General features: G+C 54.7%; 1 pseudogene; it reads left to right on the top strand.

Moving 5' to 3' along the window:
• The window catches only part of LOC135970071 (SH3 domain and tetratricopeptide repeat-containing protein 1-like), a 37848-nt pseudogene extending 17445 nt beyond the window's left edge, over positions 1–20403 (top strand).
• Positions 20404–20781: the final 378 nt, after the last annotated feature.

Genomic DNA, 20781 nt, shown 5'->3' with positions numbered 1-20781 from the left:
ATGAAGTAATTGCTTCCTGGGAAGTACCATCCTCCTGGCCACACTCTCCAGCCCATTTCGTTTGTGTTGGTTTCCTCGCATCTGCACGTTTCTGGCTTCATGTGAGTCTCATTTATTGTAGCATATGACTTCAGGCTGTGGGGAAGAATGGCCATTTTAGCACAGAGATGCACACAAAGGAACAACTGGCTAAATGTGAGAGAAGACATTCTTAGAGGGGTTTCATTTTTTTTATTCTTTAACAGGCAGTCTGGGAAGCATTCTGGACATGTGGCCTGCGCTGTCACAGCTCCTCCCTGCAGGATCCCAGATGTTTGGAGATTTTAGTGATAACTGTTATCATTGAGAATGTCGTTCTCACAGGCTCTAATAAGTCAGGATTTATTCAGTGTTAATTTGTTAAAGACAACTGTATTTCTAGCCAAATCCATGTGAGACGTTTCTCCTGGCAGTGTTGCTGGGGGTATTCCCGTGGCTTAGTCTTCGGGCAGCACACGCCTTTGAATACTGCTGAAGCTGTGAGTACCCAAAGCGCACTGGAGTACTTTTGCCATACGGGGTGTTAGTCACTGATACACGTCTCAGTCAGACCTGATGGATTCTTGACCCCTTCCTTTCTTAATTTTTTAATTTTTATTTTTTATTTTTGTTTTTTAAGAGCATAACCCCTCAGGTGGCCACCATGAATCTCTGGTGTTTTCAGTTGGCTGCAGCCTATTTGCCGTCTCTGGTTCAAATATATTCGAAGCCTGATGATGCTTCCCTCGGTTGTTCTTCTGCTGTGTGACCTCCATGCCCGCAGGGTTCAAGACTGTCAGAGCTGGGAGCCACCTTCACAACTACCACGGTTTCCGGAACCTCCTTTATCTAGCCCTGGGGACGGAAGAGGTGTCATCAGAGTCGGAGGCTTATTAGGGTTACACGCCATTGATAACAAATGAGGAGGTTTTCTTTTATATAAGGGGAGCTTCCTATAATGTGCTTTAGTAGGGTAAAGAAGCTTTTGAGATTTGCTTTCTCTGGAAAGATAATTTGTGATCCTGCTGTTGCTTTCAACAAAAATATAATTTGCATACCAGTGCATGTTGTATTACTGAGCACTGGCTGACAAATGGTTCTTAACTCATCATTCACTCCGCCACTGTTTCTTGAATGGCATATGTGTGCCAGCTGTAGTAGGAACTTGCTAGGCTCTAGGACTAACCCTTATGAAATAGGGGTCCTGGGGGAAGCAAATGCATATAACTATAAACGTTTGAGGGGATATCAGAGGGGTGCCTATAGGTACAAAACTTTGTTCATTCATTGTCCCATCTAGGAGGTTTTGTGTCTTAGCAGCGTGTTCCATAGCAACCCATCCCTCTATCAAAATATTCATCATATTATTTTGAAATTCTCTGCTTAGGTATGTGTTTTTCTGACTACGTTTAGAACTGGTTAAGGACAGGCTATGGGGTATGTATTATATATATCTACACACACACATATATTTATATATATACACATTACCATTGTAAATATACTATATATTTATATATATACTCATATATATATATTTCTCCCTCTCTATATATACATACACACCACACACATATATATACACACATATATATGAAATACACACACACACACACACACACACACACACACACACACACACTTCTACTGCCAAGCACAGAAAGTCAATACTAGGCAAGAGTTCTTTTAGTGTTCATGAAAAAATAGATGTGTTAGTTGAGAGCGTCCTTAAGTTGCCAGGGGAAAGACAGGATGGATTCACAAAGGGAGATAGTGTGTTTTTTTTCCTTTGTTTAACTCTTGAATTCGAAATAATCCAGACTTATGGAAAAGTTGCAAAAATAGTACAGAGAATTCCCATATACTCTTCCCTCAGATTCCCCAAACATTTCACCCCATTTGTACTTTCTTTCTCTGTGGATATAATTTTTTTTTCTGAAATGTTTGAGAGTGGAAGGTAGCATGCAGGCAGGGTGAAAGGCGGAAGGAGAGAGGTGGGTTGGGAGGCTTTTTTTTTTTTTTGACCTTCTGAGATGGCGTTTCACTCTTGTCACCCAGGCTGGAGTGCAATGGCACGATCTTGGCTCACTGTAACCTCTGTCTTCTGAGTTCAAGTGATTCTCCTGCTTCAGCCTCTGGGATAGCTGGGATTACAGGCGCCCACCACCATGCTTGCCTAATTTTTTGTATTTTTAGTAGGGGCATTTCACCATTTTGGTCAGGCTGGTCTTGAGCTCCTGACCTCTGATGATCCACCTGCCTTGGCCTACCAAAGTGCTGGGATTACAGGCGTGAGCCACTGTGGCTGGCGATTGGGAGGCTTTTGCAGTAACCCAGAGCGCTATGATGAGGGCTGGACCTGGTTGGAAATGATGAGAAAGGTGAGAAGTGGTTAGGTCTGGCATATATTTTGAAAGGAGAGTTTAAATGGGTTGGATGACAAGAGAGAGAAAAAGAAGTTTTAAGGATGATGTCAAGGATTTTGGCCTGAGTAACTGGAAGACTAGAGATGCTGTTATTGGGATCGGGAAGACTATGGGAGGAGTGGGTTATAGCAGGGGGAATCAAAAGTGTGTTTTCGGCATGCTAAATTTGAGGTCCAAAAAGGGATATCAAGAAGTGTTGGCTGGGCGCGGTGCCTCACGCCTGTAATTCCAGCACTTTGGGAGGCTGAGGCGGGCAGATCACCTGAGGTCAAGAGTTCGAGACCAGCCTGATAATTATTAAAATCGATCATTGATGTTTACTAATTAATCATATTATTGCTCCTAATACTGCAGGGGGTGTATACCTACCTGTGATGTTGTTCCTAATATCCAGGGACAGAGAGCATGATTTTAGTTTTAATATCACAGTAGGTGTACACTCACCATGTGAAACTGATTCTAATATCCAGGGGGGTAGAATATGACATGACTCCCAACATAGCAATGAATGGACAGCCACCTGGTGATATTACTCCTAATATACACAGAAGAAGCGTATGATATTACTCCCAATATCCCAGGGAGGGTACAGCTCCTCTGTGATATGGTTCCTAGTATCTGGAGGGGGAGAGGATGATAATAATTCCAGTATCACAGGCTGTGTTCACCCGCCCTGTGATATTGTTATTAATATTCTGGAAGGGAGAGGATGATATGATTCCCCATAGAGCAGGAGGCGTACACCCAGCCTGGGATATTGTTCCTAATATCCATGGAGAGGAGATATTACTCCCAATATGGCAGGGGGTGTACATCCACCCTGTGATATTCTTCTTAATATTCCAAGGCTGAGAGGTTGATACTACTCCCAGTATCGCAGACACCGTACACCCCCATGTGATATTCTTCCTGATATCTGGAAGGGGAGAAGATGGTATTAATCCCCATATCGCAGGAGGTGAACACCCACTTTGTGATATCTTTCCTAATATGCAGAGGGAGAGAGGATAATATTATTCCCAATATTGCAGAAGATGTACACGCCCCCCCATGATATTGTCCTTAATATTCCAAGGCACAGAAGACGATGTTACTCCCAATATCGCAGAAAGTGTACACCCCCCAGTGATGTTGTTCCCATGATCCAGGAGGGAAGAGGATGATATGACTTTCAACCCCTGCACCCTGCAATGCTCTCACCCTGCAACACCGACACCAGCTCAATCTGACATGGGACCAGAGGTGCTGGCTGGGGGTGTTCATTGCTTCTCTTTTCTCCCTTGCCAGACTCAGTAGAGGAAGCTGAGACCGAGCAGCCGCAGGAACAAGGTAGGTTTTGCCCGTGGCTCAGGCTTCCTCTGGTTATGAGCTGGGTCTTGGAGTAACACCGGGGGAGGGGACAGAGCTGAGTACAGTGGGCATTGGATGTGGCTGTCACCCCTCTGTGGTGTGGGCCGGGGACTTGAGGGACATCGCCTGAGGTGGGCCTGAACCTCCCGTCTACTCTGGCACTGGAGGCCGTGGGGTCCCACACTTCTTCCAATGAACGTGCTGACCCCTGCCTGGTCACCGACCGAGGTGGGACATCCTTTCCACTGCTGGAGACCACATGTAGCTGTGGGTTCCTTCTTCATGACCTGGAGAAGCTGCAGTTCACCCTGTGCTCCGCCTCAGAGATGGGAGGCCACACTGCCCTCAGCGGGTAGCAGAATGCAGAGCTTTAGGTTGCAGGGGCCTCAACTGAGGTCCCTGAAGGGTCTGCTCCTTCCTGAGGGGAGCCAGTGGGGAAGGGAAGGCTGTTGTAGGTTTGCCTCAGGGAGGGGGTGGTTCCACCATCTGCCAAAGTCACTGGAGCAAAGGCACGTGGCTCTCCAGCTGCCCCGGAGGCCAGGGTAGTGGCTGGGAGGGGCTGTGTGCCTCTGCCGGATTGGGGAGATTTCTTAGCTAATCTAGTGTAGTCAAGTCAGACATTTGCCTCTAAATCATATTTATTTATTTTTTTAATTCCAAGGCTTTACAGATGAATAAGGAGGCAGTTTGTACTGAAAATATTTTTTACATGTGAGCTTGAAACAGAGAGTCTGTTTAAATCTAGTTTTTTCCTTCCCAGTAATGCCTCCTTTCATCCCAGGTTTTCCAACAGGAAATGCGCTTGTTTGCTCACCTCTAGGAGGGGGCTTTGGCTAGGAATCCACCAAAGCCAGCAGGCACCAGTGGGCTGCTGGAGCACGCTGGCCTTTGTTAACCCTTTAGGAACTGTGGGCTTCAGGTTTTCAGACCATTGAAGGTGAAGGTGGCCACAGGGGCCTGGAAGCTTTCCCATCCTTCCTGCAGCGATGGTCCGTTTCCCTGCACGGAGATGGGTACATGGGTACAACAGCCCTGTCCTGTGCCGTCAGTGGCTTTACCAATTTTGCATAGCAGCTTTTGAGCTGATCAATAGCTCTGATTGGCTGTTGAGGATTTCATGGATTCCTGTACCCCACCGGGGGGCCCAATATGCTGACAAAAGTTACATTTGTAGTTGTAGTGCTGCATATACATGGGTCCAGTTAGAAGGCTTTGATTCTTTCTAAAGGGAAAGGCATCTCTGAGGGATCACTGAGCTGACATAGTCTCCTAAAACCATGCTGTGAGGTGGGCGACAAAGCAGGACAGGAGGGTGATTTTGTAGGAGAGTCGGGCCACGGGCCTGCGTGTTCTCTCTGTCCCCATAGTGCCGGAGTTCCTATGTGCTCCAGGCCCGGGTTTGCATTGCACATAATTCTCAAGGGCTCATGGCAAGCTGTGCCAGGGACACAGAGAGGGGGGATGTGGGGACCTTGTCCCCAGTGGACCAAGGACTCAATGCTGAACTCTAATCTGTCTAGGTGTTTTTGTGACTTGCAGAAATACCTCCACCTTGCCTGGGCCTGGAGCCACAGGCGACCCTGCCGAAGGTGAAGAATGTTCTAGAACAATGCAAGACCTGCCCAGGCTGCCCCCAGGAGCCAGCATCCTGGGGTCTCTGTGCGGCATCCAGCAACATGAGCTTGCAGGACCCCGAGGAGCCTTCCTTCTTCTTGGAAGCTGAGGACGACTGGGAGGACCCAGAGGCCCTGACCTCACTGCTGTGTTCCTGAACGCCCCCGGGTACAAGGCCAGCTTCTGTGGCCTGTACGGTGTGGCATGGCCATGGCTGAGCGGCATGTTCTGCAGCTTTAGCGACGAGGAGGAGCTGACTGGGCGCCTGGCACAGGCCCGAGGGGTGGCCAAGAAAGCTGGCCTCTTCATGGCCCTGGCCAGACTCTGCTTCCTCCTGGGGCCGCTGTGCAGCAGGAGGCTCAAGCTGTCCCGGGCCCGGGTGTACTTGGAGGAAGCACTGGGGTCCCTGGAGGGCAGCTTTGGGGACCTGTTCCTGGTGGTGGCTGTGTACGCCAACCTGGCCAGCATTTACCGGAAGCAGAACGGAGAAGTGTACACAGGTGGTTCCCAAAGCCATGGCCCTGCTCCTGGGGACGCTGGGTCACATCTGCAGCACCGAGGTGGAGGGAGAGCTCCTGCAGCTGGCCCTGCAGCAGATGGTGGGTGGCCAGAGCCTGCAGGCCGCGGCCCGGGCCTGCTTCCTGCTGGCCAGGCACCATGTGCACCTCAAGCAGCTCGAGGAGGCCCTGCCCTTCCTAGAGCTGCTGCTGCTTTTGCACAGGGACTCGGGAGCCCCAGAGGCTGCGTGGCTCTCAGACTGCTCCCTACTGCTGGCTGACATCTACTCCTGGCTCCTACTCCTGGCCGCAAGTGCCTGCCCCACCTCGTGCTGAGCCTGTGTCACGGTGGCCTCATTGAGGACACAGGACTCGCTGGCCGGCTCACTAAGAAGCGTGAACCTGCTGCTCCAGAACGCCCTCCAGCCCCACAGCCGCCCCACCCAGACTTCCCACTACCTCAGGCGAGCGCTGGCCTCCCTAACCCCGGGCACAGGCCACGTGCTGCGCGGCCTTCTCCACGCCAGCCTGGCCCAACTGTACAGCCACCGTGGCTATCACGGCCCAGCCATCACCTTCATGACACAGGCGGTGGAAGCCAGTGCTGTTGCCGGAGTCTGTGCCATCGTGGACCCCCTGGTGGCCCTGGCCTGGCTGCACGTGCTTCATGGACAGAGCCCGGTGGCCCTGAACATCCTGCAGTCTATCCAGGATGCAGTGGTGGCCAGCGAGGACCAGGAGGGTGTGATTGCCAACATGGCGGCCGTGGCTCTGAAGAGGACAGGCCAGACGAGGCAGGCAGCCGAGGGCTACTACTGCGCCCTACGGGCGGCTTGGTACCTGGGCCAGCGGAGGAACCAGGCAGTGGTGCTGGCCAACTTCGGGACCCTGTGCCTGCTCTGGGGTGCGAGAAGGCTGGCCCAGCACTACCTCCTGGAGGCCGTGTGGCTGTTCTCGAGGCTGCCCTGCAGGGAGTGTGGCCAGGACTTCACCCACGTGCTCCTGTAGCTGGGCCACCTCTGCACCCGCCAGGGCCCAGCCCAGCAGGACAAGGGCTACTATGAGTGGGCCCTTCTGGTCGCCGTGGAGATGGGCCATGTGGAGAGTGAGTGCCCCAGTTCCCCCTGTGCGCCTTCCGGGGCCACTCAGGTCAGGGCACACCTGGGGTTTGTGATTCGGAAACAAGTGGTGGTTTTTCCACCATCGAAAGTGCTGAGTCATGGCCAGCAGCCGATGTTGGCAAGCGCCCTGGAGACAGGCGGTTCCCATGCAGGGCCAGGTCCTCTGTGCCCTACTGAGGCAGCCAGCTCTTCCTGGTTTGCCCAGGGACCATCCTGCCTTGAGCATGGAAAGTCCTGCTTGCTGGGAATCCCTAGACATAACCCTGGGATCAAGGCAGGCTCTGCTGCGCTGGGACTTGGGGCCCCTCCATGAGCCAGGCCCTGACACCGGTTCTTGTGCCCGTGTGATCTGCTTGGTATGTTGGCAGCCTGCGCACCTGTCATCCCACTTCACAGGGGACAGGGGGTGGGTGATTGCCCAAAGCCGCAGAGCAGTTCATGCAGAGTGTGTCAGGCCCCACCCACAAATGGGGCTTGTGGAGTCCTCAGGTGGCAGGGACTGAGTGTGGGAATGGGAGCTTCAGGCCAGAGAAGCCACAAAAGTGTGAGTGGCGTGATGGCGGGGCACCAGTTGGCCCCGGGTTAGGGAAGCCTCTTTAGTGTGGAACCAGAGGGTTGAGAGGATTTAGTCAAGTAATAGGTGGTGGGGGAGGGGCTGGTGGTGTAGCCTGTGTGAAGCACCAGGGATGAGCGAGTGGGGGTGAGTGAGCGGGAGTGTGAGCGGGGATGAGTGAGTTGGGGTGAGTGAGCGGAGGTGTGATGGGGGTGAGTGAGCGGGAGTGTGAGCGGGGATGAGTGGGTTGTGAGCAGGGGTGCGTGAGTGGGGTGAGTGAGCGGGAGTGTGAGCGGGGATGAGTGGGTTGTGAGCAGGGGTGCGTGAGTGGGGGTGAGTGAGTGGGAGTGTGAGCGGGGATGAGTGGGGTGTGAGTGGGGGTGAGTGAGCGGGAGTGTGAGCGGGGATGAGTGGGGTGTGAGTGGGGGTGAGTGAATGGGGTGTGAGTGAACAGGAGTGTGAGCGGGGATGAGTGGGGTGTGAGCGGGGATGAGTGAGTGGGGTGAGTGAGCGGGAGTGTGAGCGGGGATGAGTGAGTGGGGTGAGTGAGCGGGAGTGTGAGCGGGGATGAGTGGGGTGTGAGCGGGGATGAGTGAGTGGGGGTGAGTGAGCGGGAGTGTGAGCAGGGATGAGTGGGGTATGAGCGGGGGTGAGTGAGCAGGGCTTATGCAGGGAGGTGCAGAGTTGGGAGCGGGTGGGTTGGGTGCTGGATGGTGAGAAGCTCTTCTGGAGAGCTAAGCAGGGCCTGGGGCCTCAGGCTGTGGCTTGGCCTTTTCCCCAAGAGCACTGGGGAGCCATGGGGTGCTATCGAACAGTCACTGCAGACTGAGCAGTGAACGGACAGTAGGTGGGCAGGGCTGTCTGAAATCTAGGCCGCAGAGGATAGATGAGGAAGTTGAGTCCAGGAAAATGGCTGAGTCGAGGGATACTGTTGAGTCCCCTCTGCCTTGCAGCGCTTTGTCATGGCATCGTGAGACCACTCAGAGGTGCCTCCTGTGGCCTGGGCCAGAGCCCCAGGGGCTGTGACCAAACCTGCCTATTTCCCAGCACAGGCCTGGCACCCACTCCTGGCCCCAGGAGGGATGAGATTTTGGAAAGGACCATGTGAAGGGGCCCTGGTCCCATATATCTGCCCAAGGAGGGGTGGGGGGTTCTGACCCAGGCTTCTTCCCCAGGGGCATTCTCTGACTGGAAGGAGACCCTCCAGGAACCCAGCGCCCCAGCCCCCACTGCAGCCTCCGGTGGTTCCTGGCACAACAGCCTGTGGCACCTCCTCCTACGAGGCCCTCCCCGGCGTGCTGGGGGATTCAGACTTGGAAATGCAGGCCAGGGAACGGGGATCATGCTTCCCTGTCTCCCCACCCTGAGCTGAACAGTCGAGGAGACCGAGGGTGCCGCTGATACCCCACATGCTTCCTTGGGGTCATTTTTGAGTCACTTTCGGTAGTTTGTGTCCTTCTAGGAGTGTGGCTGTTGTGTCTGGATGGTCTGATTTCTTGGTGTACAATTGTTCGTAGTGTTTTCATGGAATCCTTTTATTTCTGTCAGGTCGGCAATAATGTTTCCTCTTTCATTTCTGATTTTAGAAACTTGGGTTTTTATTTATTTATTTTTATTAGGGATGGGGTCTCATCATGTTCCCCCAGGCTGGTCTTGAATGCTGGCCTCAGCGATCCTTCCACTTCCGCCTCACAAAGCGCTGGGATGACAGGCGTGAGCCATGGTGCTCAGTCTCTGATTTTAGTCATTTGTGTCCCGTCTTTCTTTTCTTGGTCAGTCTGGAGAAATATTCGTCAATTTTGTTATTATCTTCAAAAAACCCACCTTCGGTTCTGTTGATTATCTCTTTTGTTTTTCCATTCTCTGTATTTTTACTTCCCATTTCCACTCTCACATTTATTATTTTCTTCCTTTTATTCACTTTGGGTTTAGTTCTTTTTCTAGTTTCTCAAGGTGGAAGGTTAAGTTATTGACTTGAGATTTTTCTTCTTTCTTTGAATGTAGACATTTACAGTTATAAATTTCCCTTTCAGTGCTGCCTTAGCTGCATCTTGGAATTTTTGATACGCTGCGCTATTTTTTTTTTGTTTTAAAGACAGAGTTGTGCTCTATTGCCCAGGCTGGGGTGCAGTGGTGCAATCTTGGCTCGCTGCACCTTCTACCCAGGTTCAAGCCATTCTCATGCCTCAGCCTCCCGAGTAGCTGGAATTACAGATGTGCACCACCCCACCTGGCTAATTTTTTTTTTTTTTTTTAATAGAGCGAGACGGGATTTCACCATGTTTCCCAGGCTGATCTCAAACTCCTGGACTCAAGAGATCCTCCCGCCTCGACCTCCCACAGTGCTGGGATGAGAGGCGTGAGTCACTGCGCTGGCCCGGGCTGTGCATTTGTTTGCATTCTTCTCAAATTAGTTTTCGGTTTCCCTGATGGTCTCTTTGACTCACTGGTTGTTTAGCAGTGTGTAATTTCCACGTATTTTTGAATCTCCCACATTTCCTTCACTGTTGATTTCCAGTTTCGTGCCAGTACAGCTGAAGAACACCTCTGCTTTGGTCTCAGTCCTTCTCCATTCACTGAGGCTCATTTTGTGACCTGGCACATGGTCTGTCATGGGGAATGTCCCATGGGTGCTCGAGAGGACGGTGTATTCAGCTGTTGTTGGGTGGCGTGTGTGACAGATGTCCATTCGGCGTACCTGGTTTCCGGTGTTAATCTGCGGAATGTTTCTGACACTAGAAAATCAGAAGCTTTTGACCGTTCCCAGTGCCCTGGCTTTGGGAGAGGCCAGTGAACCTGTGGGTTTGGAGCCTGGTGCCATGAGAGAAGCATGTGTGGGAACGCCAGGGGCCGGCTTTGAACCCCATTCCCCCAACATGATGCCGTGTGTGGCAGACATGACGCTTGGCTTTGCTCTCTCAGGGTTCCATCTGCGACAGGGGCTACTTGTGCCCCTGGCCTCATCAGCTCAGGCTGAAGGCGGCCCTGGTCCTGGCCAGAGGGGCTTTGTGAAGCAGAAATAGATGGCCTGGTGCAGGGGCCGAGCCTGGCCAGGACCTCGGCCCTGGGAGTTGTAAAGAAGGCCGGCCTGTACCATGAGCATCTGCATCAAGCTGTGCCCATGTCACGGTGTGCTCGGTGTCTGCCCTGGCACGGGTACATGGCCTGTCTGCACTCAGGCTCCCCGCCTATGGGGCCCAGGCTCACAGAGGTATGAAAGAGGCAAGCACGGCACCGGGGTCTCCGACCCCAGCCAGCCTCGCTTCGATGCTGGGAGACTAACGTCTTCCATTTTGTCCTCTGCCCAGGCCAGCTGCAGGCCGTCTAGCGGCTGTGCTACTTCTACAGCGCCGTCATGCCCAGCGAGGCCCAGTGTGTCATCTACCATGAGCTCCAGCTCTCCCTGGCCCGCAAGGTGGCCGACAAGGTACTGGAGGGGCACATCCTGAAGACCATCAGTCAGCTCTACCTGTCCCTGGGCATGGAGCAGTAAGGGCTGGCTTTGCAGTGGTGGAGGTGGGGGCAGGCAGGGCAGGGAGAGGGGCACAGGGAAGCTGGCCCAGGGCGCCAGCAGCCCCTCTCCTTTTGATCATTTGGTTCTTTGGCATCAGATGCTTTGAGCTGGTGGGCCTGGGGTCGTTCCAGGGCTGCTGCTGGCCCGTGAGTCCCAGCTTGAGCCTCCCTTGTTAGGTCAAAGGTCATCTCAACCCCAGCAGAGGCAGTACGTGCACTCTGGGCTGTTCTTCCTACTGTGGTGGCTTTTGTCGTCTGACCTCTGCCTGCCCCGAATCTTCCCTCCTGGCCTTCATCTGTCCCCTTAAATGTGACCACAGCAGCCACCTGTGGCTTCTCTCCCACAGAAGACAGAGCCAGTTGTGTCACCTGCTTCCCTGGGGCACGGTTTCCAAGGTCTCACGTCCCATAAGTGGCCTACTCGGCTTCCCCCAAGCATCCTGACCTGTTGGGGTAACCATGGCCCTGGCCACCCCACCCATAGGGCCCAGTGACATTGCTGCAGTCACACCCCCTCGAGTGTTGGACTTACTGAGAGAGCAGGGAAGGAGCCAGATTCCATGGCGACCCAGGAGACTGGCTCCAGTCTTGGCCTCAGGTTCACAGAAGGAAATGGGCCAGTGTGCTAGAGCCATGCTTCTCAAAGTGTAGTCCCTGGACCAGTAGAGCAGCATCCATGTCACCTAGGAGTTTGTGGCAAGTGGGAGTTCTAGGGCCTGCCCCAGGCCTGTGGAACCAGAAGCTCTGGGGGCAGGGCCAGCAATCTGTACAGACCGGCCTCCGGGTGACTGTGATGCCTGCACACCTTGGGAACCATCGGCCCAGATAGCCTCTGAACACTAACGGCTCCTGGTGCATCTGGAGAAGACACAGGCCATGTCTGGGAGGCAGGGGAGATGGACTAGCACACTCCTCCTGCCACAGGGCAGCATGATGCTCGATTCCCTCAGAAGGATGTCCTTCATCTTTTCCATGCCGTGTGTGTTCACCCTGGCCCTCCCAGCAGCCTGGGAAGGGCAGAACACTGCACACACGAGAGGGCCGTTCCCAGTCCCCACATTCCAGGTTCATCTGTCACCAGACCCACGGGTGGAGGCAGACTGGTTCCAGGAGGATGAGAGCCCTTGTTCTGACACCTGTGTCTGATTCCAGGGCCTACAAATCTGCTCTGGACTACACCAAACGAAGTCTGGGGATTTTCATTGACCTCCAGAGGAAAGAATAGGAGGCGTATGCCTGGCTGCAAGCAGGGAAGATCTATTACATCTTGCGGCAGAGCGAGCTGGTGACCTGTACATCCAGGTGAGTGGCAAGGGATGCAGGAGGACCCCTGTGCTGTTCACTCTCTGTCCATCCACCCATCCATTCATCCTTCCATCATTTATTTACCTGTTCATCCTTCCATCCATCCATCCATTCTTCTGTCCATCCATCCATCATCCATCCATCCACCATTCATCCATCCTTTTATCATCCATTTATTCACCCGTCTATCCATCCATTCACCTGTCCATCCACCCATCCATTCATCCTTCCATCATCTATCTGTTTACCTGCTCATCCTTCTATCCATCAATCCATCATCCATCCATCCATCCATCCATTCTTCCATCATCTTCCCATACACCTGTGGGTCCTTCCATCCATCCATCCATCATCCATCCATCCATCCATCCTTCCATCCTTCCATCATCCATCCATTCATCTGTTCGTCTTTCCACGAATCCATCCATCCATCCATCATCCATCCCTCCGTCCATCCATCTATCATCCATCCATCCTTTTATCATCCATTCATTCACCTGTCCATCCATCCATCCATTCACCTGTTCATCCATCCATTCACCTGTTCGTCCATCTATCCATCCTTCCATCTATCTTTCCATCATCCATCCAACTGTTCATCCTTCTATCCATCTATCCATCCATCATTCTTCTGTTCACCTCTTCGTCCATCCATTCACCTCTTCGTCCGTCCATCCATCCTTCCATCCATCCATCCTTCCATCCATCCATTCTTCTGTCCATCCATCCTTCCATCCATCCTTCCATCCATCTTTCCATTATCCATCCAACCATCTTCCATCCATCCATGATCCATCCATTCACCTGTCCATCCATCCATCCATTCATTCATCATCCATCCTTTTATCATCCATCCATCCATTCACCTGTTCATCCATCCCTCCATCCATTCTTCCATCCTTCCATCATCCATTCACCTGTTCATTCTTCCATCCCTCCATCCTTCATCCATCCATTCAACCATATATCCATCCATCCATCTACTCATCTCCTGTACATCCTTCCATCCATCCATTCATCCATCCTTCCATCCATCCATCTTTCCATCATCCATCCATTCATCTGTTCATCCTTCCATCCATCATCCATCCATCCATCCTTTTATCATCCATCCATTCACCTGTTCATCCATCCATCCGTCCATTCATCCTTCCATCATCCATCCATTCACCTGTTCATCCTTCCATCCATCCATCATCCATCCACATATCTGTTTATCCATCCATCCATCCATCCATCATCTATCCATGCTTCCATCATCCATCCATGCTTCCATCATCCATCCATCCACCTGTTCATCCTTCCATCCTTCCATAATCCATCCTTTCTCCCATCCATCCATTCACCGTTCGTCCATCCATCCACCGTTCGTCCATCCATCCATCATTCATCCATCCACCCACCAATCTACCTATTAATCCATCCCTCCATTCATCTATCTGTCCATTTGTTTATCCACACATTCGTCTATCCACCATCTATCCATCCACATGTACATACATCATCTACCCTCCACCCATCCATACATTATCTACCCACCCATACATACATACAGACATACACACAAAATTCCACCCACCCACCCACCCATCCATCCATCCACCCACCCATCCACCCATCCATCCATCCATCCATCCAAGCATTCATCTATCCGCACACCCATCCATCCATCCATGTGTCTACATCTCCTCATCCATTCATCCATCCATCCACTCATTCCTAAACCACTGCTGAGCACCTGTTGTGTGCCTTTTCCCTCCCTCCAACTGGTTCCCTCACATCCTCCCCCAGTGGCCAGCATCTTCTCCCTGAGGGCAGAGGCGTGGCCCCTCACAGTGCACAGCACCTGCTGGTATACAGCACATGCTCAAATAATGTGACCACTCAGTTAACACACAGAAGAGCTTGCTCCAAGTGACACGTGGCACATCTCCTTACAAAATGAATCTATCATAGTGGCTGTTTTCAGAGGCTTTTCCAAACACAGTGTGATCTGGAACAAATTGTGAAGCCCACGAGCCTGGTGAAGCTTTCATTATTGAGCACCTGCTGTATATCTCCTTGAGCTGAGGAGAGGGATCAAGAGCTCATGGCCAAGAGAGGACCAGGCCCACCCACAAACACTGCTGATGTGGCAGGGATGTGGCAACGCAGAAAGGTGCCAGGGGCTGGGCTCCCAGCAATCTGGGGGCCACGGAGACTGTTTTGAGTGCAGGGGGAGTGGGCTAGGGCTAGCCTTGTTGGTAGGATTCACAGGTATCGGGCTCCTGGGCTGCAGCTGCTCAGTCACCTCCTGGCACTCAGGTGCATCAGTTCATTGTCCTCATGCCAGTGGTGGGGGCAGCCCTCATGCACAGGGTTTGAAAAATGCTCAGGTGTACCTGTAGTGTGTGAGAGGAAGGAGGCTGGCAAAGGTGCGCGTAGCCACCTCGCTAGGTGTGGGTCTTGAGGGAACTTCTGTCTCCTTTCAGGTGGCACAGAATGTGGACCTGTACACAGGGAACCCCAACCTGGGGCTGGAGCTGTTTGAGGCAGCTGGAGACATCTTCAATGGGGCCTGGGAGCGGGAGGAAGGCATGTCCTTCTACCGGGTGAGCTGGCCTGTGGGCTGATGTGGGTGGGCCTCAGTGGGGCACCTGGAGGCTGAGGTACAGGTGTGGCACGGTAGAGGTCTCCCACCTGGAGGCAGGGCCACCCATGCACATGATGAGTTTCCAAGTGGTCTCACCGGAATGATATTGACCGTGCCCCTGCCCGGGACAAACGCTCGGGCTCTGGACGTGACAATGGCTGTACCTTTGTACCTGATGACCTCAAGCAACCATGAGTGGGAAGTCCTGTCCCCATCTTCCAGATGAGGAAACTGAGGCTCAGAGAGGCACAGAGACATGTCAAAGGACACACAGCATCAGTGGGAGGCCCAGGTCTGCATGTACCCCGAAGTGGGATGGCTTCTCCCTTCCTCTGAGCTCACAGTGTGGCTCAGCCCTGGGCACAGATAAATGTGGTGTTTTTAGAGCAGAGAGGAGTGCTGGCTCCCCCCAGTCAGACCCCCGGTGCCCAGGTGGGAGAGGCTGGTCTGAGGCTGTCGAGTGTAGCTGGATGGGCCTCAGGTGACTCTTCAGCCCCCAACTTGGGTGTCTGAACTGTGTGTTATCCCAGAGCACAGAGCTGTGTCGAGGTGCAGGGGTAGCTGGGGCGTGGGAAGCTCCAAGTACATGTTTGAGCTCTGAGGAGGGCTGTGGGCAAGGTGGGTGCTGCGGGAAACCTGACCCCACCTGCCTGTGTGGTAGGATCAGGCCCTGCCCCTGGCAGTGACTACGGGCAACCGCGAGGCGGAGCTGCAGCTACAGCTGTGCAACAAGCTGGTGGCACTCCTGGCCACGCTGGAGAAGCCCCAGGAGGTCTTGGAGTTTGCCTACATGGCCCTAGCACTCAGCATCACTCTGGGTAAGTCCCCTGAGCCCCCACCCTGCCAGGACCCACATTTTGCCAGAGCCCAGCCTCCAGGTCTGCAGGCCAGGAGCTGAAACAGCTGCTGGATTTTCCTGGTCTCCTGTCCAGGCAGGCAGATCTGCCCAACTGGCTTCCCCGTCTGGCTGTGGGGCACAGCCCGAGGTCTCTCACGCAGTACAGAGCTCCCTGCCTGACTGAGCTCTGCTTCCTCTGCCTGTTCCTGCTGCTGACCACAAGGGCCGCCCAGTGTGCCCTCTGCCTTCCAGACATGCCAGGCATCTCGTTGGTTCCTGTATGTGTCAGGCTGAGTGGCACATTCCCTTTCTCTTGTGCCCTTCCCACCCTTATCAACCACATGGCTCTCTGGCTGATAAAATCCCAGTTCCCCTTCCAGCAGTCTGCCCCTTAAGGCCAGGTATCCCCTGGTGCTGTGCCAGGGTCGTCTGTCCCCCTCCAGAGACAGGGAACCCTAGGCAGGCCACATGCCCCAGCGCCTTGTGCCCCGTGGCCCAGTACACAGTAGGTGTGCAGCTGACTCCCCAAGGTAGGGGTTCTGATCGTGACACACCCAGGAGGAGTCAGATGTCACGTCGTTGGGTTGCCTGGAGCCGGGGTCCCGGGAGCACCTGGACTGCATGGCTTTTGGGCTCCCCTGGTTAAAACCAGTGAGCAGCCGGGCGCGGTGGCTCACGCCTGTAATCCCAGCTCTCAGGGAGGCAGAGGCGGGAGGATAGCTTGAGCCCAGGAGTTCGAGACCTGCCTGGGTAATATAGCGAGACCCCGTTCTCCACAAAAAGGAAAAAAAAAAAAAAAGACATAAAACCAGTGAGCAAAGGCAGGTGACTATGTGTAGGCACAGAGCTGGGCCATCCAAGTCCGACTTTGCCAAAGCCTCACAGTAGACAGGGGCAGGCCTTATTAGTTCTGCTTTGCAGATGTGAAAGTGAGTCTGGGAACCTGGAAGGGACTGGCCAGAGCTGCCCAGGTGACCACAGGTGCCTGGAGGCAAGCCAGGTGTGCTGCCCGGGGTCTGCATACCTGCTCCTGAGGGGCCTGTGCACTCCCTGCCCCAGGGAGCCGCGTCCTCACACCTGCCCCTTTGGCCTGCATCCCAGGGGACCGGCTGAACGAACGCGTGGACTACCACCGGCTGGCAGCCCTGCACCACCGGTTGGGCCATGGCAAGCTGGCGGAGCACTTCTACCTCAAGGCCCTGTAGCTCTGCAACTTGCCCCTGGAGTTTCACGAGGAGACCCTCTACTACGTGAAGGTGTACCTGGTGCTCGGTGACATCATCTTCTACGACCTGAAGGTGGGTAGGAGGGGCAGGGCTTGGGGTGTTCCCGGCCCCCTTGGAGTGAGATCTCCACCCAGACCCCAGAGGCCTGGGTTCCAGCCTTCCTTAGGAATGGCCCAGTGGCCTCCTGAAGCTCTGTACCCAGCTGGAGGAGCCGGCAAGCTTAGCAGATACAACCCAGCTCCCAAGATGGCCAGGCCCCACCCTCAGGAACTCAGTCTCAGCCAGGGAGGCTGACACATGAGTGTGCAATGGTGGCCTCCGAGTAAAGAAGGGGGATTGTAGTCAGTGGGGCCCTCCTGGAGGAGGTGACACCAAAGCTGAGTCTTGACAGTCAAGTGTCAAGTTGCATTTAACAAAGAAAACAGGGTTGGGAGAAGGACATTTCGGAGGACGGCAACATCCTCACATTGAATCCACGTTGCAAGATCAAATCCTGGCACCTCCTCTAGGAAGCCTGCCCAGGGTGCCAGCCTGCACTGAGCAACTCCTTCCTGGAGTCCCGAGACACCTTGAATCTTCACACCACCCAGGAAGGGTGGGGTGGGACCCCAGTGTCTTACCATTGGGTTCACAGACAGGGAAACCCCAGCTTAGGGCAGGTGCAGTGGGGCGGGGCCCCAGCCAGCCAGGCTGAGGCCTTGCTGGGTCGGGTCTGTCTCGAGGGAAGGTGCTGTGCTCCCTCTGCCCCCAGCCCTGCAGGGGTGGAGAGCTGGGACTGGCAGACTCAGACCTGGGGTGTCTCCACCCCTCTGCCCAGCAGGCACCGCTCCCCCTCAGCATCGCACCGGCGCCGCGTCAGTGCTCCTTATGGGCTGAGGGGCCAGGGCGCTCCAGTCCAGGGGCCGAGATCTTGGCGGCCTTAGAACAACATGGGGAGCTGCGGCAGCCCTAAGACCCCGCCCCGTTTCCCCCACCGCAGGCCTGGGGCTGCCCGGGAGGCCTCTGCCCAGTGCTGGCGACACCTGGTGGTCAGAAGTGGTCCCTGTGGTCTCCCAAGTCCCAGCCAGACAGGGAGGTGCCAGGTGTCAGGCCCAGAGGGACGCTGCTCACCGCTCAGGGGCTCGCCTGGGACCCAGGGGGACTGGCCTCCCAGAAGAGGCCTTTATCTCTCTTGGTCAAGCCTGCCGCCCATTCCGCCTGTCCAGGAGAAAGGAAAGGGCCAAGTAGTACCTGAGAGGCCAAAGTCCACGGTTGGGGTCGAGGGGCAGAGGCCTCCTTCACCTACTTCCCATGCACAGTCCTCCTTCCCATGTACAACCTTCCTTCACCTCCTTCCCGTGCACAACCTTCCTTCACCTCCTTCCCGTGCACAACCTTCCTTCACCTCCTTCCCGTGCACAACCTTCCTTCACCTCCTTCCCGTGCACAGTCCTCCTTCACCTCCTTCCCATGCACAGCCCTCTGGGCCTCATCGTGACTATGCTGTCAGCGGGGGCCAGCTTCCCACAGGGAGGCCGCCTTGGAATTCCCCAAGGGCGGCTGTCTTTCCAAGGCTACACCCTCCTCCTTGTATAGGAGGCTCTGGACCCAGGGCCCAGAGGAGTGGGAGAAAAAGCCGGGCTGGATGGAGCCTGGAAGGCTGGCAGAGAAGCAGGGGTAAATGGGCATCTTTGCCGATTGCCTCTAAAATGGGGTCCCCTTTAGTCTACACATGAGAGTGAGCCCTGGAATAGGGTGGATTAGGTGTGTCCTGGCTCAGCCTGCCACTCACTAGCTGCTTCACACACTACAGGCACATGGAAATGCACATGCAAATGCACACAGACACAGGCACATGCACACACACAGGCGCGCGCACACACAGGCATGCACACAGGCACACAAACGTGCACAAGCACATGCACAGGCACACGCAGAGACATATGCTTTGGCTGGCTCCTTCCTGTTTAGTTGGGAAGCCCCCACCCCTTCAGGAAGCCTTTGCCTTCCACCCCCGGCTGAGTCTGGGGCCTCCTGGGCTTCCCTCTGCCACAGCCCGGGCCACCCTGTGTGGTCAGTGTTCACTCAAAGGTCCCTCAGACTGGGAGCAAGGACGTTAGGCTCAGCCACGCACCCAGCACAGAGTCCAGTGTTCGGCTGGGCTGGGGGGCATTGGATGAGCAGTGGCGGTGACTCGGGGCCTTCTCACGCCCCTGCTCCGTGTGTGGGGTGGGGCAGTGAGGGAATGGACTGCTGCATCTTGGACTTTCTCATTGGCCCTGGGAGCCATCTTGAGATGGTAAAGAGGAACAGGCCAGGCATGGGTCTTAGAGAGGTCCCTTGGGTGACCCCCATGTGGAGGAGGTGCCTGGGGAGAAGCCGGGTGGGGGATGGGAGGGTCAAGGAGGAGGTCTGGGAGACGGCATCCCAACCCAGGGATGGTGAGTTTGAGCCAAAGATGCATTGAAAACAGGAGTGGATGTCTGGGGAGTCACACTCCGTCAGTATTTCAGGGAACATTGCCAGAGAGGACACCTGTGAGATGGTTTTGTACCTGGCCTGGCCCGTGGAGGGCCTGGAAATGGTCAGCATGGAAAGGGGCCAGAGGGGAGCCTGGGTCACTCAACGCTGTGCCCCTGCTGTGGCTTGGAGCCACGGGTCCTGCATGGAACTCTCAGAGCAGGCAGGATCTGCCCTGACCTCAGCCCATGGGGAAAGCAGCCACTGCCTGCAGAGAGGGTGGCACTGGGGCAGGAGGCGTGGGGTGAGTGGGGCGTAGGGACAGTCAGGAAGGCTTCCAGGGGTGTCAGGGTCATCCCCACCTGCAGCTGAGACCACAGCAGTGTCACAGGCTTCGGGGCTCATGGGGTGAGCCAGCATTGGCTGGACATGTGGAATGACCTGGAGACAGGAACGGCCTCTGGGAAGACGGGCTCCGAGTCCCCCTTTTGCTGAGCATGGCCTGTCCCTTTCAGGACCCCTTTTGATGCAGCCGGGTACTACCAGCTGGCACTGGCAGCTGCCGTGGACCTGGGCAACAAGAAGGCACGGCTGAAGATCTACACACGGCCGGCCACCATCTCCCACAACTTCCTCCTGGACCGCGAGAAGTCGATCCTCTTCTACCAGAAGGCCAGGACCTTCGCCACAGAACTCAACGTCCGCAGGGTCAACCTACCTCCTCTGCCACTCTGCGGGTGGGCCCCCTGGTTGACCCTCAGCCACCCTCGCTGAGGACAGCATCCGAGGGAATGGGTTTTGTGCAAGGAGGATGGTCTCCTGCCTCTCCTGGTGTCTCCGTGGCTCATTTTCTGGGAAATGGAGGCATGAAAACAGGGTTTAAATAGCAATAAATGGTTTTTTTTGCAATAACATACCAAAGTCCCCAGGGCATCCTTCCCTGTGTGCTTCCTGGGCTGTGTCTAGGGGCCAGCTCCTTCCCTGGTGGCAGCCCTCTTGGGGATGAGAAGGACTGTGAGTCCAACAGACCTGGGCCAGGTCACCATGAGCCTAGGTTTCCTCAGCGGCCAGAGGGGAGATGGTGGTGGAACTCTGGGCACCTCCCTGCTCTCCCTGCTCAGAGCTTTTGCTGTAGGTCTCGTGCCGCCGTTGCCTTTAACCTTCAGGCCACTGTGCCCGGATGTGGGGGATGCTAGTGTCCCTGTTCGCCATTGGAGAAATAGAGGCACAGAGAGGTTAGGTGTCTGGC

Source organism: Macaca fascicularis, chromosome 3 (genome assembly GCF_037993035.2).
Source record: "Macaca fascicularis isolate 582-1 chromosome 3, T2T-MFA8v1.1".
Taxonomy (NCBI): Eukaryota; Metazoa; Chordata; class Mammalia; order Primates; family Cercopithecidae; genus Macaca; species Macaca fascicularis.
This window is presented reverse-complemented; position numbering and strand designations above follow the sequence as displayed.